This window comes from Larimichthys crocea, chromosome VIII, assembly GCF_000972845.2.
Source record: "Larimichthys crocea isolate SSNF chromosome VIII, L_crocea_2.0, whole genome shotgun sequence".
Classification (NCBI taxonomy): Eukaryota; Metazoa; Chordata; class Actinopteri; family Sciaenidae; genus Larimichthys; species Larimichthys crocea.
In genome coordinates this window covers 6049883-6071196 of record NC_040018.1, presented here as the reverse complement: position 1 = coordinate 6071196, position 21314 = coordinate 6049883, and the positions used below count along the sequence as shown (strand labels likewise).

At 42.1% G+C, this 21314-nt stretch overlaps 1 protein-coding gene across 1 annotated transcript in view; it reads left to right on the top strand.

Annotated features, from left to right (window-relative positions):
* Positions 1 to 21314, top strand: part of LOC104922755 (protein kinase C-binding protein NELL1) — a 269223-nt gene that overhangs the window by 116278 nt on the left and 131631 nt on the right. The gene's annotated exons all lie outside the window — the stretch shown is intronic.

The window sequence follows — 21314 nt, the reverse complement described above, 5'->3', positions numbered from 1 at the left end:
GGTGGCGGAGTGTCAGCATTTAATTCATCATTCTCTTTTAGCAGCATGCTTGTGTAGGCTGTGGGCCGCAGACTGAGATTTGTAATGAGCTGATATTAACCCACTGAGTGTACGATATGATGATGAAAGGCTGTAATGGGAAAGAAAGTGCTGTGGCCAGTTCAGATCTGTGGAGCACTATGACTTGATGTGTGTGTTACCTGTGTGCTGTTCCAAGGTTTGTAATGGTTATTGTTCAGTTTAGGCATTTTGAATGGTTTTATTAAAAGATCCCAGGAGCTTTGGTCAAAGCGCCTCTGCATGTTTAGTCCATTAGAGATATTTTAAATGTTCGCCTCCTGGTCAGCCATTATTTTCATGTAATACCAATTTGCAGATAAAAAATGGAAACTCTTCAGTATCATCTAATGCAGTTGTGAGCTTTAATGTAGTGCTCAAGCTCTAGTTCTTCCTATGAAGGCTGAATGCACTTGCTTTGTCCTAAGTGTTTCAAGAGATGTGTTGTTGGAACATAAAACTCCGGAGACAACCAATAAGCAAACATGGACACACTCAGATGCTGATATGAACTTCCGTTAAAAAAGTTGCTGTTTGGCATCCTCTTCAATCGTTTCTACTGGAGCATCTCAAATGTACGGAAGATGTTTTGTACTGCAAGGCATGCTTTTAGAAAATGGAAACTTAACAGGATTTGCATTCAGCAGATTGGCAGAGGCACAGCCCTTTTAGGTTATTGTGAAACTCCTGATCATTTTTCTTTTCTTAAATCAAACTTTTGATGAGATTTAAACTTCACCTTCAGCAGGAAAAGCTCCTGTTATATTTACAAATTGAACCCAAGTCTGCAGAGTACATGTTTGCCATGCCAACTATTTTAATCTTCAAACTAGAGTAGCCAATTGTTTCCAGAAGTGTTTGCTGGAAAACATACAGTTCATTCAGCAGATTTTCAGGGGATCCCAGCTTCTCTGAAAAAAAGTAGATCATCTCCAAGAGTGTCAGGGTGCTTCCAGTATACAGATTTTTAGGTCTTGGCTGAGTAACAAAACCCTGTTTGTGGGTGTTGGGGGCCCAGAGTGTTTGTGATAGAACTAATGGCCTTATTTGATTAAGAGGCTTGGGAGCTGTAGTCGGCGGATTGAAGGATTTGCCTCGATTCTCGATGCAGTTGTATTTGGGTCGGAACCACAGCAGACTGAATTTGCTAAACACCCTGAGAGACTGGTAGCCACAAGCCCTCCAGTCTGTCTGCCTCTGTTTGATCTGCATGGTAAAGAGGTTTACCCAGAGCTCCACTCTAATCCACGAAACGTCCCACGCCATATGAGTGAGGACTGGGGAACGCTGATTGTTAGATCAGCTATGTAAATCGGCGAACCACGGCTCTGTTGGCTATGGCGGCATTATCCGTGTTTGGGGGTTGCTCCCTAAAGGCAGCTGAAACTTCTATTGTGCATGGATTAGCTTGAATCCTGCTGTACACTATGGTGATATTTGACATGGCTTCACACACCTTCAACTTAAATTGGCTTAGGATAACATGTCTGACACAGCAAACAGCGATCATCTTTTTTTCTTGTTGTTTTATTTGTGTAATAAAAAAAGCCCTGCAGTCTGACCGCGTGTCACTGATATCCTAATAGATGTTTTATAGAAGAAATTAATTCCTCTTCTTGTATTTTTTAACAGGAGATTGCCTCTCTAAGCTGTTATGAAACGTGACCATGATATCGTCATCAATGTTTTAATGTGCTGCTGAATGATTGAAGATGAGATTATTTACCTGTAATCAGAGTGCTGTTTGAGGACGGAGCGGCAGATTTAAACAGAGCCCGTGTTGAGCCTTCTGTATTGCATTGAGTCACCTTGTGGTAATTATTTTCTCCCTCTCTTTAAACTCAATGGCTAATTATTCTCAATGGGATATCTGGCTGGCCTCCAGCGTGTCAAAACTTTGGATAAGTGCAGAAAGGTTGCACTGATCTTTCAAATATTATAATACTTTAAACCCTGAGATAATTTTGCCAGATTTGTCAGGCTAAGTATCATACTTGTCTTTGTACTTGCGTTGAAGAGGTTTTGGCTTTTGGCACCACATTTCCCATCGTTCTTTGGTTAACGCAAGCATCAAGTGTTATTTTGCTTTTTTCAGGTCAACAGTTTAGCTTCAGGCTGCACCTGAACCCATTTGTGTTTCCTTCAGTGTTTACATTTTAGCATATCTGAGCGATATGAAGTTATTCTAAAAGCGGTGCCTGCTTGCATTTTAACCACTGATGTACAAACAACGCTGAACTGGATTACTCTTTACTGAAAATGCACTTTTAACTGAAGATGCATCCACGGTTGTGGCGCAACAGCTGATCTGTGAGGAAAAATGCATCTTTTCTGGCGCTAAAAGTCAGTGACGCTGCAGCATGTTGTATCAGTCTACTGCGGCATGTATGACGCAGGCCTGTTTTTTTACGCCAATGTCGTAGAGAATGCCGTGAACGCGTTAATATTTAACTAATCTCAGAGAGAGCAGAAATATCCCTGCATATGCAGAATGGATACACATGTAGAACCAAACATGTGCACACACTAATGATGGTTTGTGCCTCACTAGCTTTCCAGCTAAGGCTTGTGTGTGTATTAAAGATGCATATATGAGCTGACATCCTTCTACATTAGGCTAAACATTTCCCTCTCAACTTACAGTACTGTTATATTAGCAGAGATGTATAAAGTACTGGAGTAAAGGAGTGGAGTAGAAGTACAAGTGCTATATCAAAAAACTGACTTGAGTAGAAGTTGAACTAGTACTTAAGTATTGCAAGTAGAAATATGTAAAAAATTGCTACTCAAGTACTGAAAGTAAAAGTACAAGTAAAAGTACAAGTACTGTTGTTTATATTATTTCAAATATTTATTAAGGCACAACTTCTAATGTTACAGTGTTACAATGTAGAGTTCTGTGATTTCCCATGGTCTGTGAATGTGTCTGAACGAATGCGAGAGCGAGGGGGCGGGGCAGCAGGTGAGAGAGTGCACCTGGGTGTCAGGTGTATGACGTACGGCGCAAGAGCGAGGTTGATGTGAGACTGGGTCTGTTGTGTTGGTTTTTTGGCGTGGTTACGGCCGACAGTCACCGAGTCCTGTAACCAAACCGTTCAGCAATAAATGCAGATTTGTTCAATATCGCCTTGTCATTCATCACGTGTCCAGCTGGACGCTACAGTAGTAACGAGTAACGATTCAGCACATGAAAAATGTATCGGAGTAAAAGTATTAAATTCATCAAAAATATGTAGTGCAGTAAAAGTAGAAGTTGGGGAAAGAAATAATACTCCAAAAAAGTACAGATACTGCATTTTAGTACTTAAGTACAGTACTTAAGTAGTTCCACTTCGTTACTATACATCTCTGTATATTAGACACATTTTACTCGAGTAAAAGTACTCGTACTAGGAGATATTAGACACATTTTACTCGAGTAAAAGTACTCGTACTAGGAGACAACACGTTTTCTACATTTACATTTTTAGTAAAGGTAAAGGTAGAGTTGGTGTGTGGGTAAAGAACAGATGTTATATGATGATATACTGTTCAATTAAAGAAGAGGCTACAAAATAAATTGCATTACAGTAAATGTCATGGTCTACACTAGTGGAGCAACATCAGCAACATAAGCCCCGATATCCAAACCAATGATGAGTTCCATTCTTGTGCATACGACTAATTAACTAACAGTTGATCCATTTTAAATATATACAACCGCTTTCCACAGTATAGCGTTATTAGAATAATTAACTAGAAAAGTAGACTATTAAATTAAAATCGCTGACATTAGATAAATAAGTCCATGAACACCCCAATTAACCTTGGTTAATTGGTTGTTTAGATTTAAGAGTCCAGTTAGAGAAATCATGCAACACAGTGGATGTTAGGACAGCCGCCCCCTCCCTCTCCTCTCTAACTTGTGAAAAACTTCCTAATCCGAGTCGAAGCCGCAGAGAAGGCAGTGGTTGCTATCGATTGCTCTTGTCAACACTCAGCAACTCAAATGCTCCGACAAGACTTACAGCTGGCCTGCTGCTGGCTTCTGCCGCAGCAACAGCATGGACACGTGGAGTGTGACGGGCAAGATACTTCAGCTGTCATGGAATCCGCATGAAACCAAGCATATACAGTGTACACACACATATATGTGCGTATGATTATGGATGTGTATGTGTAGTATCGTAGTGGAGTAGAGTCTTTCCATGATTGAGCAAGACATCACTTTACTTTACAGGTGTTATAATAATTGCTGCAATAATTTTATATTAACATTATAGTGACGGCCGTCATTTATCTTAGATTGTAACAAACTTTGCACCACAAAGATGAACATATTCCCACAAGTAGTTTACTGCATAGAAACTGAATCCGATTAACTGACAATAAATCTGATCACTTACTGCCATGATCAATACACAACTATTAATCAGACCAATAACTGACAGCAGTCAATATCACACTTAATAGTTACTTAATGAAACACAAGATAACGGGCGTCAATCAGTTGTTGGCAGCCAATTCTGCATCAGTACAATCCATAAAGAAACTGTATCTCTGTGCAAACTTTGCATTTGTCACCTCAACAGCTCGAGAGCTTGAAGATTTCTTCTTCTTCGTTCTTCTTCTTTCTTTCTCACTTAAAGTGAGTGCTGGTTAGTGGATCAGATATGCAGCTAATGTATGTTTTTGTTTGTTTTCTACTTCACTGTCTATCTCCTCTGAGACCAGACCTACGTATCCACATTTTTTTCTACTATTTCAATAAAAATAAGTTGCCCAAGAGAACTTCTGCCCTTTCCCCACATCCAGTATTCACCATATACAGCATATTTGTATCCAAGCCCATCTATTAGAATGATTTGGCTCCGAACTATGAGTAGTCCCTTGGGGATCAAAGGTGTTATCGGTACCATCAGGTAAACCCTGTGAGACAGGAATACTGTGAAAGCTGCAACACCGGTGTTAATTCACTAATTAGTATTGATACAAAAGCACCGAGTACATCTTGTTGGTCGTTCTCTTTCCAGCTCAGGTGTGTCACACCAGCTGATGCCGCTCCCCATCAGCACACTGTACTGTACTGTGTTCGTGCTAATGGGCTTATCATAGGTTTATTATCCTCATCAGCTCTTGTTTGTGCTGTCAGGGTTATTCTTAGAGTCCCAGCAGATCTACTGTATCTTCTCCCAGTTTCAGAGGACACGGACATTAACACCGTTTCTGTCATTTTTCTGACAGCTTGTTAATCGTAACCTAAAAAAAAACCAAGTGTCCCTTATCGTTGGAATGCATTGAGTTGCAAAAGCTCCAAATAAAGAAAGTGCTAGACCTGCTGATGTTGAGGATAGTTGCATCAGCTAAGGACAAACAACGTAATTCGCTGTTTTCTAGCCGAGTGCTGCAGGGAGGCTCCTCCCAAACGGCCAGTTATCTTTTTTCCCCATGGTGGGGTGAAATCCCAGCATGGGTTTAATGACGAGCTAAAGTGCACCTAGATAGCGCACATCTTTCTTTCATTGCACATGTTCTCAGTTTTATATGGACCTTTTTTTTTTGCCTCAGTATAACCAAATGATCTCCAACTCGGCAGGAAGATTTTTTTATTTTTTATTATCTTTTTCTTCTTTCAGCCTCTCAAGTGCCCCTTCTGTGCACTTCCTTTCTCCTCCATGTTTCAAATGAAAGGCTCTAACACCACGGCGCGTCCTTGGAAATGTTTATGGGTGAGCGCATTAGGGAAAAGTCAGAGCAGTTAGTGAGATGCTCAAGTCGAGTCAAGTATTTTCACATATGCAGAATTGAAGCTTATTTCCATAGAAATGGTCTCAGGAGCTTGTTGTGGAGAATTCTCCTGCTGTTAAGAACCCTCGTGGGTCACTCTAGACACATTAATGGCAGCATTAGCTCCTGTTCTTCGCTTTAACTTCAGAGGTTCCTATGCGCAAGTCAAACACACTTGTTTTACATATAAAGGCGGAATAGTTTCATCACTTCACAGCCATGTGTTTTATTTTGTTGCTCGCTTTAATACCTTAGTGCCTTCGATCAAACATCTACTTCACGTTGCTGTCAGTCACCGGTTATTGCATTCTTTTGCAGTTTTCCCACAGAACACAGTTTCTCTTCTGCTGCGGGTTAATAAGATTAGAGCCCAGTGTGTGGCCAACACATGAAACCTAACGGGGCTATTTTCTGTTTGTTCAGCTTGCTTTTATTTAGCTCTGGAGGCAGCTTGGGACTCTCTGATGTGTCCCCTTAGCTAACAGGCTCTGGGGAGGCACTTTATGGTGTCCCTGATCTCCAGTCAATCTCCGCTGACACCACAGCAGATTTCCGCTCGTCTTCTCTCTTCGCTCTCTCTCTCTCTCGCTTTTACCCCTCACTGCTAATATGCTGTGACTTCAGCGCTAATAGCATCACATCACTGCAACTGGAGCTGCTTGAAGAAACTTCAGACAGTTTGGTTGATGTGTGTGTAGGTGGCGCAATTAACTGAGTGCTCATGTAGCCCATTTCACAGGCAAAAAACAATTTGAAATCAAAGCACCAAAATGACCAAGTGCGGCTGCAGCTTTTTGAAAAAAAAAAGTCTCCCTTATGGTAATGGAGTCGAGGGCTTTATATTGAATACCAACTTATATGCTGGTGTGCCCTAATAACATTTAGTTGCATTAACTGGAAATAAGCTCGATGAAATCACTTGCAGAGATCATGCAGCGTTGTACATGAAATCCATCGAGTGGGTGTGGATGTGAGTTTTAAGTGGCTGTGATCAATTTCTTGTCCATGTTTGCGCTCGGCAGTCACAGAGGACAAACGGGAACGTGCGAAAATCAACAAACTGCCATCGATAAGATTTATTTCTGAATATAAGACTATCCACCACGCTTGGGTTCAATATTCATGAAGTGAAATTTGTGCCTTTACAGTACCACCAGCATGTCGTTGCACTTGGTTGGTTTGATGAATCTGAATATATGAAGAATCTTGGCACAAGGACTGACTAATGGTTTTATAGCTGAATACAGGAGTCAAGCTGTTGCCAGAACCTGGCAAGACATTCTTGTGAAAGCAATCCTTTGTTGATCTAGTTTTGGATCTGAGCATGACAACCATAAAAATGACTTTTCAGACATATTCTGATCTTGTCAGATCAACAATGACTGTAAAAACGAAGAAGAAGTTGAATATCTTGTAGTGAAACTATCTTTGAAACGCTTTAAACAAACTAAAGCATGTGGTGCTTGATAAGACTTTGAATGTTGAATATGATGAAATATATGAAAGAACTTTCATAAACTTTTTTTGCTCACAGAACTTTTTTGATTTCTGTGCCTCCAATTTGTTACAATGGAGGTATAAGGACTTTGGAATACTCAAACATATTTCCAGACTTGCGTCTCAACCATTCTTGCTTTAGACCTTATTGTGAATAGTTTTCTTAAAGATAATTTTCTCAGTTAAAAGGAGGCAAAGTAAAAACTGTTATAACAAAGATTTCGAGCACCACATTCTGAATTCCTTTCATCTGCTTTGCCCTGGGGTGGTAGCAGAAACCGCGGACGGAAATCTACAAAACCACGTCAAACTGAAACCATCTGTTCGTAAGTGAAAAGGTTCTTTTTTTGTAATTTGGACCAACTGACCCTTTAAATGTCATTGTTTTGGTCGGCTCTCCAGCTATTCTGAGCTCCCTCATGGAGGCTTTGGTTGCTGGTTTAATAGATACTTTCCATATAACGTGTGCTCATGTCCTGACCACCGTTTGCCGAGATGTTCACAGCCGATAACGTTGTATCCGTATCCCGTGCACCCGGAAGGATTTAGGATGTCATTTGTGGAGGATTTTACCCATCTTGTCTCTGCGTGTTGCTCAGTTCGATAGAGCTGCTGTTATCATGTTTTTGCAGATGAGCCGAGATGAGCTGGGGCATTTGGTTTCTGGGTGGTACTGACCGGCATGCTGACTGACAGACAGTCACCCAGACAGAAAGACGTTTGCAGCTACAAAACCCGAAATGAATACAGACAGTTCCCTGGGAGGGCAAAACTGCAGGAATCATATCCACAGAGGTTTGGAAGTGAGCTAATCAAGGGCAGTGCCTGCCTGCAGAGCTCCCACAGTAGGAGAACTGAAGGTGTGTGTGTGTGTGTGTGTGTAGCTGTCCTGCGTTTTCAGATAAGCTCAGGAAAACATGATGTGTCCCCACCCAGAGTGCAGCACCTGCCCTTATGCTACATCTAATCCGCTAAAACTAACAGCTTCTGCTCACTTTTTCCTCCGCCGAGTCTGGTCACACAAAACAACACCAGAGAAACATGGAAATACATCCCATCAATGTGCCGTGGAGGTTTTTTTTTTTACTATTTCACAGACCACTTCATTGTCAAGTCATTACGATTAATGTCCCGAATGCAACTCTGATGAGAGCTAATGTGATGTGTGCTGAGAGGCATAATGCAGAAGAAAGTGACTTATTGATTGAAAGCAGTTTAGATAATCCTCATTTGTCCTTATTTAGCCTGCAATGATGGGAGCAGCGGCGTGCGCCTGTGTTTTGTGGCATTGGCGAGCGCCGGTGGCTGAATTGGCTCTCACTCAGCCGCATTAAAGAGTAATTGGCTGTGTTTGTACTTCCGCGAATCAATCAGGTTCTCCGTGGGAACTCTACCTCTGCCGTGTTAAAACAGGGATCTAATGACAAGGAACGAATGAGCAACCGTGGCTGCTCCTCCTCAGAGCTGTACATGGTAGAAAGACGGGGAGGGGTTGAGTTGTGGTTGGCGCAAAGAGGAAGACCGACGGGAAGTAAGTAAGGTAGATAAAGACAGGCAGCAGTGCGAGCCTCCGCCATCTGCTATAATCTTTGCCCTTTGTAAAAAGTTTGTCGGTTTTGTGTTTGTCCTCCCAGACAGAGCTCGTGTTTGGCATTCGACTTAAAAGTCCTGAAGAGCTGTGTTTAAACAGCGATTAAGAAAAACCGATGTTCTCAATATATATCTTGATTATGGGATTATATCGTAAACCTGAATTGTTCTTTGAATATTTACCTCAAGTTCAGGCTGCATGTATTATATGTAGGGAACCAATAAACAGTCACAGTTTCCCTATGAAATTATTTGACATCCATTTAGTATTTTTAAGACTTAATTTCACAAACATCGTCTAGTTAAACTGTTTTTTTGTCAGTGAACACATAAAACATGACCTAAACTTTAGAAGAATTACCCATATTTGCTTTCGGGTTGAGAAAATCCATGCCCCTGTCATATCCATCCATTAAATATAAGGCAGCTGGTCAGCATAGTTTAGCACAAAGACAGGAAACAAAGAGAACAAGCTTTGATTTTCTGATTCCTTTGTCACCAGACAACCAGCAAAGCCTCCAGTAGTGACCAAGAAATGCTTCAGTTTTTTTTAAATAAATAAAAAAGCACTTCAATCTGTGCTTTAGAGGTGCTGGTAAGCAGATTTTGTCCCCATTTGACAGAGCTAGGCTGAGTGTTTACCCTGATTCCAGTAGTGCTAAGCTAAGCTACTTTAACACCCTCCTAGGAAATAAATAAATGTATTTCCCACGACCAAAATCTCACCCGCTGATCCGCAAGCCAAATGTAGGCCTCAAGGTCAGTGGTTAAACCCTCCAAACAGGGGGATAAGCCCTCACCACTACCAAAGTGCCCTTGAGCAAGAACCAACTGCTATTGGGAATATATCCAATGACCGTTATATCCACACAGGTTAAATGATATTTCTATTTTTGTCAGTCTGGGCAAGAAACACGACCGTCAGAGAATTACATGAGTTGTGAACAATCTCCCACATTAGCCAGACTTCATGGAAGAAAAAAGAAAAACTCTTTAAATCACAATTACAGTTTTTAGTCCAACTTTGGGACTGAATGTTGACTAACTCTACAGATGATTAAAAGTATGAAAATAAGAACCCAGGTGAAATAATCTGGGATTATCCTTTGAATACAGGTTACAAGAAAGCAGGAAGCCTGCTAAGAAACGAGCAGACAGACAGGCAGGGGTAAAAATAACAATAAGACCCTCTTTTCACTGCACAGACAGAGATGATGAAAGAGAGGACAGGGTTGGAAAGTACTGCGAGCCAAGTCCTGTCTGTGGTGCTGAAAGTCTGAGAGCGTGAGGAGAGCTTCTCTGTGAGCAGTGGGTGGATTGACTCGGCCTACTGTGTTACACTGGCAGAGGTCCGTCGGAGTCACAGTGGGTGAGCACTCTGGTAAAAGGTCAGTGAAAGACCTGTAATGAATTATAGTCATTTCACTGAACGACAGTGTGTGTTAGTGTGTGTGTGTGTGTGTGTGTTTGTGTGTTCTGCTGCTCCCCTCCCCTCCCTCCCTGTCCCACTTCTCAAACTCTCTTTTGGGTGGCATCCATCTCTGCCATCTGCACTACACTGACCGAATGTGTTCCAACACAGCCAACGCTGTCCTTGGCAACACTCCGTTCCCTCGCCTCCCATTCCTCATATGGTTATTTATCCCTGCTTATTCCCATTCAATTTTTCCTGACCATTTCTGAGCTGTAGGGGATTGGGGCGGTAATCCTCGAGCCAGAGGGCTTTCTGGCTCGCTGCTCTGCATAGTCTACGGGCTAAAGTGTTCAAATTTTACATGGAACGAGCATAAAAGCTCCCCCCATGCAAGCCCCGAAAAACTTCGCTCCAAGTTGCCTAATGGGAGTGATTGCAGATGACTGAAAGGCCAGTTTTATTTTTGCTGGCACGGGTTGTTGTTTTGCCCCGAGTCTTAAAGAGAATTTGCTATTCCCTATTCTCATTTTAGCTAGACTGTGATTTGTTATCAGATTGCCAAAGTGATTGGCAGATTTTCAATTAGAAAAAAAAAAGTTGTTTTCTCTATCACACAGTGAAGCAGGCTATGTATATCTTGTGACTTGTATCTTGCTGTTGAGAAAAATGTTTGTTAATTAAGGCAAAGATCATATCGGAGACACATTTCAATAAAACATTGACTGACAAATTTCAATCCAAGCCGTTGTTTTTGTGAAGCTCTGGGCTCAGACATCGAAACTCATCTCATAGTCACAGACTATTTTATTTTTCAAAAAACCACGTAAGGCTCTGACTTTTTTTTCCAAATGTGCTCTCTGATGCAGGGCCACACTCAAAGCAAACACAGCCCTAATCAGCAGTAAACTGAAGCTGCAGTCTGAGTGTGAATCAAAAAAAAATGGCCGGGTATTTTCTTTCAGACTCAGGCCAAGAAATGCCATTTACCGACCCCGTAGCACTCAATCACAGGGTTGTTACGGACACACACACACACACGCACAAGATTTAGTCTAAGCTCACTTTCCACATCCCTACTGGTTTTCAGTACTGTAACACACCATCAATTAAACGCCGTCTTTGTCCCAATTCAGTTGCCACCTCTTTTGAAGGACGCGGCCTACTAAGGTGTAACCTTTGGAGGACTGAAGAAAAGTGGACTGATCTTGCACTTCCTTCCTAAATGAGACGATCTTGCCTCCAACAAAGGCAATGGGCAGTCAAAACTGCTTGCTATACTCCCTGACTCTTTCAGACAAAATTCCTGAAAGTACATTAAACATGTAACCTGCATGCACTGGATTCTGGTATACTGACATATACAAAGGATACTTTGATAGTGTCCTCTAAATTCCAGGAAAGACTACTTGGACTTGGAGTAGAAACTGTGTTGACTCAACATATTCCTTGCACAAAGGAAGTCTTGCAAGGTGTCACCCCCCTGTATTGGAACCCAACTACCATGTGAAAAAGATCACTAATGGTCATTTCCTGTCTGGAAACAGATAGACGCTCCTCCTCAGTCTTTCCTTCAGTCATCCCCAATCTGGTAATTACAGCAGAGCCCGCAGGGACTAATGATCATGTTCCACCGGGTGGTAATGACACAATTATGACTGCGAGGACATCAGTCATCTCCACTTAGCTCAGACAGTGTCCTTGGCCCTTTAGACACACATACACTCACATAGACGGACTAGTGAGTAAGGCAAAAACTCAGATGACGGTCATTGAGCTAAAGTACTCTCTTACACAAAGTTACTGGACTGACGAGGCTCATCGGAAGACAAGAGTGCAGCACAGAGAGAATGCACAGGCTGTGATTAAAAACTATGAATCAACAGCGTACTGTACAAATCATCCTGTTCTGCTTAAATATACAGTGGATCATATGATGAATGAATGAACAAATGAATATTCCGGCTCAGGCGTCAATGTTTTGTGGGAATTATGAGATAGTTTGTACGCCAAGACTCTAAATTGATCCTGAAGTTTAGCTTTGTTCAAGGATTGATTTTAGCCGTCAGAGTACATGTCAAGGATTTTCCCTTGGAGTAGTGATTTTCCGCTCTGCCCCACAAAGCACGACAGCTCAGGGTGGTTTATGACCCAAACGTTCTGCCAGGCTGCCTTACATTCACACCATATTTAACCGCTGACAATTAAACCCGCCAACAACCTTTCGTTGTAACTGTCACAGCACTAATTTAATGCTCCAGTGAAACCCAGATGAGCTGTGACTTTATAAGGAAGCGAGAATGATGCCACACACACACACACACACACATCATGTCTATAAAGAAAATGCATACGCAGGAGCGAAGGTCAGTTGAACTAATTGAACGTTATTGCGGCAAGTATCAACTGTTCTTAAGGGAACGCACTGCAGATTTGATGGAAAAAAGATGGAGTGTAACCTGTCGATCTTTGAAGAGAAATTTTCAAAGCTTCAGTTTGACTGCACAAGTTTTGTAAGGGGCTTGCAGGAGGGGGAATCTGAGGCGTGCTAGAATACTGAATTAAGCTACGTACCTCTCAAAATACTTCTCTTCCGGCTTAATATCTCCATAATGAAACATTTATTCTGAAAGAATGGATGCTTTATTTTCCTGTGGACGAACATGACTTTGAAGTCAGGACCTTTTTATGGATCTTATGGGGTCTGAGGTTCCTTTGAAGCCAGCATCCTGCAGCCAGAAGAGAAAGTGCAGCTTCGACACCTTTTCACGTTTGCTTTCAACGGCATTTCAAAGTCTGCATTACAGTGTGCCGCAGTGCAAACTATTTAATGTCACATAAATATCTAAAGAGAGAAACTTTCCGACTAGTTTGACCTTGATCTCTGGATGTCTTTTGACCCATAAATCCAGTGGTAACGGTGCCAGGAGATCCAGCAGAGAGAAATGCCCTGTGTTACAAACACTCAAATGTAAAACTACTTGTTTTTTTATCTCACCAAAGAACAGGCCATCAGTACTTGTACATTGTCACCTAACTTGTGCTGCTTGACTTCATATGGTAAAGATTATTATGAAATCAATTAGCCTCAGAAGAAGTGGAGATTTTGCAATCAATGCTGACCCAAAGACGGATGAAACAATTACATAATTATACATTTTGAGTGAAGTGTTACTTACTCCTTACTCCATCCACTCGTGAAAATTGGACAACTTGAGCTTGCAAAACACAAGTGAGTGATCCAGGGAGATTTAAAAGTGGGTGTACCCGATGCCAGCTGAAAAATAAGTAGGTAACTGCACATATCCTGCACTAAACCACTGCAGAAATCATCAAATAATGTTCTATACTGCATGTTTGCGCAACTAAATCATCCAAGGCTATTCAGTCTTGCTGCCCCCTCTCTATCTTGATTGTTTGTGTCCTCTTCTATCTGCAGCTGAAGTATATCTGAGTGTGTTTGTGTGCCGTGAGTGCTCTATATGTTTGTTCTCATTCCCTCTGCAGCACTGTTATCCTGTTCTCATTGTTTACATTGCATAGGCATGGAGCTATACTCTTCAACTCTCAGAGCTTGACATGTTTTTTGGTTTCAGCAGCACCAAGTGCAAGAAGTTAAAGATATTTCAACTTCGAACTCAACTGTGCCACGCTTCAAAGGGCTTTTCAATAGTCTCATAGCAACAGCGGGAGCCTCATCTAGTGCTTCCCCAAAAATATCTGCCAAGTGCTCCCAGCTATGATACAGATGCTCAAAGTACAAAGGACCAAGGCTCCCTGCACCTATTGCCCAAAGCATGTCAACTTGTGGCTGCCTTTGAGGAGTATAGTTTGCCAGGGTGAAGCAGTTCAGGCTGGCAGCACAGGATGCGGAGGGCCCTTAAATTTATTCATGGTCAAAGCTGCGTGTGAAGCACTGTTATCATTTATAATTCAGGGAAATCTCGGTTTCCTTCGTTGTGTAGCACAAATCTCGCCATGTAATGGAGTCCAGGTGAAGCAGGGAGAAGGAAGTGGAGATAATCATCTGCTGTTTGGAAGTTTTAAGGAAAGTCGAACGTCTTAGTTGCCGCACAGTTTCAGCTGTTTGTCCACAGAATCATCTGTAAGCTTCAGAGCACCTCTGGGACTAATTTCTATCTATGTGTGTGTGTTTGTATAGGTGTGTGTGTGTATGTACTACTTTCCAATAAGGCATAACCTACTTTACAATCTCTGTAGTTATATATGAATGGTTAATTTTTTATGCTTTCACTAATGAGCCATAAATAAGTATAACCTTTAGGCTGCAAAGTTGCGAATAATTCGTTTTTAGCTGCTTCTGGAAAAGAGTATGCAGACCAAAATCAAGTTATGAACAGCTTAACATAAGACTGCAGATGTGATAACTTATTTATGAATGAAGAACCCTTTATTGGATATGATTTAATTACATTCATAACATCAACCGCAGGCTCTTTTCTAAAGTTAGATAAAGTTAATAAGACATATAATTGCAAAAGGCTCAAAGTGAGAAATCAGCTTACTGAAAAGTGAGTTTAAATAAGTTAAAACAATGTTTAATATTTAGAATTTTGCAGGTGGAGATGATGTATTACTGTGAATAAAACTGATATCCTTGGAAATGCTATATGTTGGGAATTTATTTATGTTTTCCACCCATGTCTGTGCACAATTTCTGCTTGCCTAATGAGAGATATCAGAACATTAAAGCAATCCCACAAGCCCTTCTAGTTTGTTACATGAGGACTAATTAAAAAATGAACTTTTCCCCATCTTCAGTTTTTTTTTTACAGTATATCCAAAATGTCAGAACATGGTGTAAAGAGGGAGGTTAAGCATGTAATGGCAAGTGCTAAGCTCAGTGTTTGAATGTTACCATGGGAAGGTCATCACGAGTGAAGCAACACAGACCTGTGTCTTCTGTTTATCTGCGCGTTCCCTCCCAGAAAAAGGCTTCAGCTGACAGATGGCTGCATTAAAAAGGTGAGTGTTAATAAAGAGCAGCTGGCAGAGTTTTGTTTTGACCTTCACATGATGAACGTCCTGCAGTGAGTGGTGAGGAACACCCCAATGACAAGTGTGTAACTCCTCTGATGGACAGCGTACACCCAGCGAGAGTACAGACACACACACACTGGTGTCAGACATTTCTGTGCTACTCCAGTGACTTTGTAAAATACTGAATTCTTCTTACTTCTCCTCCTTACATAAGCCTTCTGACTGCTACAGCATGAAAACAGAGCCCTTGCTTTTTTCTCCTCTGCACGTCTCTATTTAAACACCCTGGTCATACCATAGTTAAACACAAAGAAGAAGAAGAAAGCGATTATTTCGTCGTCAAAACCCTTGTCTCAAACCAAAAATATTTAGTTTGTGATTTAGTTCTCTGAGTTTTTTAGTTCCTGGAACCATTTGGCCAAAAATGAAAAACATGTATCCATCCATACCTTTCTTTCCGCTTATCCGGGGTCCTTCTTCTTCTTCTTCTTCTAAATTTTAGGCAATGAGTGCAGTTTTGCCACATCCAGCAGGCTAGGTTTGGAGACTCACAGACACCCTGTAGAAACCAATAATGTCACAACGTCCAATAACATAATAACTTATTAGTTTATTGGCAAAATGTTATTACGTTACTGGCTCCAAAACTTAAAGTTTTAAATAAGTATTTCAAGTTATTATATATTTGGCTTTATCACATGTATTTATATATAGATATATATAATATTTGTTCTACACTTGTTTACATATGTTGTTTTGTTGTTTGTATACTGGAGATTGTAACAAAAAATAATTTCCCCCTGGGATTAAAGATTTCTGATTTTGATTCTGATTACATTATTGGTTGCTCCACACCTTCTGTAGACCTTGTTTTCAGTTCATAAAAATCCTTTCCGAGGTTTTTGTAGCAAATATGTCCATGTTTGTGATGTCCCCTGCTGGCATTTTGATACACTGGATTGCTGGATGTACAGTAATGCATTTTTGCTAAATGGGTCATACATGGAAATGCCCTCAGCAAAAAGCTATCCATCGCATGGTGCTAAAATAACTTGCTATCTTCTGCTCTGAACCGGAAAACAAAAACATCCTGTAAATCACCCCTAAAGGAGTTGCGTAACTACCAAGTTTCAGTGTGAGATAAACGATAAAATAATCTAGTTTTATCGCAGTGAACTTTGATCACGCTGCCACTGGGCAGCATGACAGAATATCTAATAAAAGCCATATTGGCATCGAGATAAATCTCTACTTTAATCAGGCATCTCCACCATACTTCAGTAACACAACAGGATGAAGTTGTAACTGTGTATCAGTGGCTGTGTGAGGAGAGGTGAGCAGGCACAGGACAGCTGACTGACTTGATTAATTGAGCCGAGGGTTATTCACATGTTAGAACGTTTAATGAGTCCGACAGCGGAGAGGGTATCCTGTGCTGGGAGCTGTTGACTTCATTAAGAGCAGTAATGGTGTGTAATGAGGTGATAAGGCTTAGCCTGTCAGACAGCAGCAGCAGGGTGTTGACACCCAACACGATTAACATAATGACAGGGCACATAGTATTTTTAGGGCATATGCTGTCCATCTGAATGGTGAGCTCGGGGGTCAGTGATCAGGTTGACACAATGAATAATGCGTTGAGAGGTTTGTGCCGCTCGTTCCTCTTGATGAAAAGTGTCGCCGACAAAGCTGAGGATCTCACTCACGGCTCAAGTTGAAATGTTTTTCAGGGTTTACAGCATCGACAAATTCTGTTTTTTGACCACGGAACTTATCCGCGAACATTAAGTACCCAGGAACTTCTCCACAGTTTTGTTATGAGGAATTAAGGTATTCAGTCTTGGGACAACTGCTGCTGCTTGCTCGCTAAAATGTCCTTGCCGAGGGGTAGTACGTGTAACCCAAGAACTAATGGGGCAGAGTTTTGCTGTACTGTGTAACTAACTGGCCTTACACAAGCCTTCTGACTGCTAAACAGGGGAACAGCTTTTCTTTAGATTGTTTAGACAGAGCTCTGGCCTCTCCACCCTGCTAGCTCTATTCAAACATCCTTGTCACACAGAAGAAGAACAGATGACCATGTTTCATTGTCAAAACCTTCATTCAAAGCAACCTATGACTTTTTGATTTGTTATCAGTCTAACCAATGTTTCTCAGGTGTCGTGGAAACTAAAACTGCTTATCCGGGGTTGGGTTGCGGTGGCAGCAAGTAAGCGGACGTTCCAGACAGCCCTCTCTCCAGCAATGTATTCCAGTTCCTCCTGGGGGATCCTGAGGCATTCCTTGGCCAGATGGGATATATATAGTCCCTCCAGCGAGTTCTGGGTCTGCTCAGGGTCTCCTACCTCACTAAGGAAGCATACTAATCAGATAATCAGCCCAAACCACCTCAGCTGGCTCCTTTGTGATGCAGGAGCCAAACAGTGGCTCTACTCCGAGCTTCTCCACTTCCCCACTCCCATAATCAAGCTGAGCCCACCCACCATGCAGAGGAAACTCATTTTGAACCACTTGTATCAGTGATCTCATTGTTTTGGTGCACATTCAAAGCTCATGCCAGAGGTGAGGGTGGGAGCGTAGATGGACTGAAAAAAGCTCCCTCTACCCCAAACGGTCTGGTACAACCTCTGCGGTACTGCCGCGACACCACCCATCCGCCAAGACAAGACACCTGAGATACTATAAACTCCCTTTGCTAAGGAGTGAAAAAGACATAGACCAGCTGGAAGGAATCACACTGGGAGATTCAGCATGTGAAGGTCAAGATTGAGCCCAAAGCCTTCCTCATTTGAGGTGTCAGAGCCACCGATTTATTTTAATGAGGCCAATTGTTATACTTCCCCAGCGTGGGATCACTAGGTTTGGCTTTAGGAGTCATTCACTCATTCACATGCAGTTATTCATTGTGTGTGCTTACTGCTGTTATTCAGTAAGTGTTCGGGGGGGTTAGAATCCAGAGCCAAACCCGCAAGCGCCAGCACAAGGAAGAAATCAAACTCTATGAACCATTAACCCACCGGGCTTCAGTGCCAACACTTAAGACCCCTGTGAGGGAAGTGAACTAATATTTCCAAATGCAGTGAAAAGATTGATAAGCAAGGTGATACGAACACTCAAACAGAGTCTATTTGCCTGTGGACATAAAACTTTGTAACAGACGGAGCCGCTCTACCTTGCTGAAGATTATTACTCCTGTGAAATGGAAACAAAAGTTGCCTTCCTGTTGCTTCCTGCTTTATGGACTGAGATATGAGATTCAGCACCTGCAGAATTGCTCCCAATTAACGTTCAGAGGAAAAGCAAATAACGTCTGCGGTTGTGATTGGCGAAGGTTAAAAGTCTCTTCTTATCAGCAGACACAGGATATATAATCACGGAGGGATTCTCACACCACATCGCCCCACCTGAGCGGCAGCCCGTTCCGCAAATCCTCGCGAAGGGCACTATCAGGGCTATTAATCACAGGCGGAAACAGCCGTGTAGCTGCCACCTGGCTGATAATGTGTGTGTTCATGTACAGCCTCCAATAGAGCAGAGCTGTATCAGTTCAGGGTTCAGTTACTCTGCCTTTCATTTTATGCATCATCCTCTCCTGCTAGTGTTGCTTAACCCAGCTTCCCCCTCTGTCTCGTTCCACTATTTCTTTTGCCCCAGCTTATCCAAGGGGACATATACACTTAATTTTTTTGTGGCAAAATGTTAGGGTTAAGATTTACATGCACAGGTCACTGTGTTGCAACAGTAATTCGGTTTTGTATGTATGTTACATGTATACGCCCTTCATGACTATTTAGAGTATCCTGAGCAAGCTTGGGGTGAAGCCTTGCATGGCATGTGTTTTATTATCATATTTATTTAATCTGTTTGCCGCAGCTTCCCACTGAACAATCCCCCTGCTCCCCTACTCAGATTGAAAGAAATACAGTGCTGAAGAGTCTGCAGCAAATCCCTGATTTACCAAATACCTGCACAACTGAAACGTCTCACAACATTGAAGGGCACGCATATTTGACACATTTGAGACAATTTAGTACTTTGGTTTTGAGAGGTCATGGCCACATGCTCATGGCAGATTCCACCAAAACTGCCATCCTGAACACACTTACAGTATTTGTAATGTACGCAATATCTTGCAGCAAGCCTTGCAATCTTGCAAACAAAAATCATAATATCGAATGACAGTTGTGTGGCCTATCTTGTCTGCAAAAGGTTGAATTTGGTTGGCAGTGCTTGGCGAATTTTGCTGGATATATGACGTGTATTTGCAGTTTTGGGGGTGTGTGGTTGTGAATTGTGTTAGTGTTCTTTATAAGAAGCGCAAGGCCTAGTTTGCAAAATTGTGTTTAAGCGCAATTAGGAAAAAAAAACTGTAATATAGTCACGTATTGGCTCAGCATAGCATGCATTTTGGTGGTGTCAATACTCGGATTACAGTGTATTAGGGCAATCTGTTGAAAATTTGTCGCGCAATCATCCTATGTATTCAGAGGGGTGGCTTGTTCAAGCATCATTTAGCTGCTGATACATGACTACTGAATCAAGTGAAGCATAAAATTGCAAATACAAGATGAACTGAAGCAATTCCTGAGCAAGAACCCAGCAGCAGCAGACAAAGGAACTTGCAAAGCACATGGCAATCTATAATTATATCGTGCAAAAAGCACAGACACCGTAGCATGGGGGGGGCGACGCTTGGCAGTAGCAAGGGCACAACGCTGGCATACGGAAGCGAACGAAAAGAAGCGTCCACACAATAGAAGACAAACAGATAATGCAGGGGCTGGCTGCCAGAGAATTACGGTAGACAACTGCACACTTGTTTGGATCTTTGGGCATAACGGTATGTGAGCTCGCGTTCAGATAGGCAACATTCGTAAAAACAGGAGGGCATCATCGGGCAGTGGGGCAGCCCGTTACTTTAGCACATCGTTAATAAAAAGCATCTGTAAAATACAGATAGTACAACTCTTTAAAATATAGCTGCTGGAGGAGAATAAAAAAGTGTATTCATAGCTAATAATACCGATAGGTATAATGCAAAAAAGTTTTGCTTGGGGGCGCATCGGCACACAGGAAGTCAGTTGAGAGACTTGCATAATAATATTTTTCAGGCAGATTGCTCTAAAGAATCATTGCAAGCTTCACACATTAATTTGCGCAAATCCATTTTTAGAGATTGAGCTGAGTTTGGCAAAAGTTTTTTCCATTGAAATGCTTAATCAAACAAGACGGTACGCTCTAGGGTGTAACTCGCGCTGTGACTGGATAGTTTGACCGCTAAATGTGTTTTGAAAGTGGGCAGCTTTCAGCGGGCAGCGGGCGATGCCAGTAGGGGCAGGAGGCATTGGTGGGCAATGCGTATACATGTATCGCACAGGGATTGAAGAACGAGTTAGGTGACTAACTCACTGTGGTACGTCTGCGTAGATTTCGACTCAGGAATTCTTGGATTGTGCGCTCCATGATTGTTTTTGGTCTGGGGTGTGGTGTTGGCACTTGGCAATGGAGCTGGGGTATGTAGGGATGGCCGGGCAGTGGGGGGTGGGGAGGCTGGGGCAGCTGCGTGGTTGGCGCAGTCATTATTTGTGGAGTTACAGGAACGAGGAAGAAAGTCAGGGCAGATCGGCAAAAGCTGCAGAGGAAGCAGAAATGAGATAAAAGATGAGCAGAAAATAACAACATTGTGGAAATGATATTAATGAAAGCGTAGGCACTAACAAAAGCAGAAATGTGGGGCACATCTGTAAATGTCCAAAATGTGGCAAGACAACTCAACAGCCTGTCGGCAAACAAACCAGCATAAACGGGGCACATAGCAGGCACTCTCGAGGCAGTAGTTCGGGGGGCATAAATGTTTATTGATGCAGATGTAATTTGAAGCAATAATCGTGGCTTAAGAAGACACTGTATGATGCCATCCAGTGTGCAAATGACTTCTCCGTTCTTCTTGGCTGGGCCTGGCACTAATACGTGAGCACAGGATGTGGGCAAG